The 1,669-nt window shown below is 27.1% G+C and overlaps 1 long non-coding RNA gene across 1 annotated transcript; it reads right to left on the bottom strand.

Annotated features, from left to right (window-relative positions):
• Positions 1-465: 465 nt before the first annotated feature.
• Positions 466-1,174, bottom strand: LOC115881711. The gene is made up of 2 exons (XR_004050075.1): positions 719-1,174; positions 466-646 (listed from the first exon to the last, which is right to left on the bottom strand). It is a non-coding gene; the product is annotated as an uncharacterized LOC115881711 (long non-coding RNA).
• Between the last annotated feature and the right edge of the window lie 495 nt (positions 1,175-1,669).

Below are 1,669 nucleotides of genomic sequence, written 5' to 3' on the forward strand. Positions count from 1 at the left end.
ATTCCATTAGAGAAATAAGTTAAAATTATGTTTTACTTGTATAATTTTCTTGCTATTTGTCCACCATTATTTGTGACTTAGAAATTAAATAGTCAAAAAGAATTTAGTACCAGTTTTTATTTCCCAAAAAAAATAATTGTTAAATAATTACATATTGCTTAAGATACAGTATATTATATTGTGTTTATAGTTGATAATTCTAGTTCTTAGTTGTTTATAGTTGATAATTAACAATATTTCTGATGTTAGATATTATATTAGATAAAAAATTTAATTACCAACAGCTACCTACCTATGTAGCTGCAGATTATTATATTGTGTAGTAGGTACTGTATAATTCTTTAGTTCAAGAAACAAATATCAGTACAAGTATATAACCAAAAAAATGTTGATGCAAATTCTTTGTATAACATACGTACCCCTATGGTATTCAACTTTTCATTGTTCTTTTAATTAGATACACAATAAGCACATTAATTCGTTTATTAAACAACCAAAACTCTAACTACTTAAATTCACAATATAAATATCACAATAAATGTATAAGCTTTGATCAATTCCTATTATTAATACCTGACGACTTCATACTTTATAACTACCAATGGCTATCCTACTAACACACTAGCCAACTAATAATAAATCTGTTCTAAAAAAAATACAACATAAAGACATCGTTATTGCAATAATATAGAAATATATTCCATGTATCATTAACTACCTAGGTATAAATACAATACCCACATCTTCTTTTACGCGAATAGTGCGTTAGGAGGCAGAAATATTGCCTGCATTGTACATCGTACAAATTGGCTAGAATTTATTAATATCCATTGCAAACATTTCTCTTTCTAAATGTTTTGTCTTTTTACTGTGTCCCTGTAATATGTTATCAATTAACAACAGTTATCAAATATGACCTGGACAATAATAATTGTTTTACCTTTTTTTCAAACTAAACTCTTTAAACAAACTATATAAATAAAATTTATCTCATAACCTAACTTGTTGCTAGAATTTCTTTCTTGTTATTCTATGTTCCTGTATTGTTATTCTTCACATTATCAATTTCTATGAGCAATATCATTACTAAATCAAGGAAATCTATTCCTAATGCCAATTTAAATTCTGTGAAGGCACAACACTTTCTTCAATATTTGTTTACTTCCAAAAAATGTCAAAGCATATAACATGAAATATTTCAAGTATATATTTAAATTTTTGACATGCACTCACATTTAGAACATCTGAAATAAGAAATTTTGTAATTCTACACGTCTAAAAAGATATAATAACATTTTTCTCACTATAGAGCGAAATTTCTTTGCGGCTTCAGATACAAAACTTGCGGATTTCCATACATCGAAATACAAAATAAGATATTATTTATTAGTAGACAAATACCAAAATATAGAAGGCCAAACCAAACTCTAGGAAATAACTTTAAAATACATTATTTTTTCAAAAAACGTTTGGATCTATAAATTACAATAATAATCTCATCACGTCTGTCAGTGAAATGAGTCAAAAAACATAGGTTTCCGTCAATTTATATGTTTTCAATTTCAAATACTCGACGCTCATTGGTCGTGACGTAATCGTCTTCCTCGACAAAATACGGCATATTTTCCTACATAGCCCGCTATAGGGAGTTGAATATCCTTCTTCTATA

Source organism: Sitophilus oryzae, unplaced genomic scaffold (assembly GCF_002938485.1).
Source record: "Sitophilus oryzae breed Bouriz unplaced genomic scaffold, Soryzae_2.0 scaffold_172_pilon_pilon, whole genome shotgun sequence".
In the NCBI taxonomy this organism is placed as follows: Eukaryota; Metazoa; Arthropoda; class Insecta; order Coleoptera; family Curculionidae; genus Sitophilus; species Sitophilus oryzae.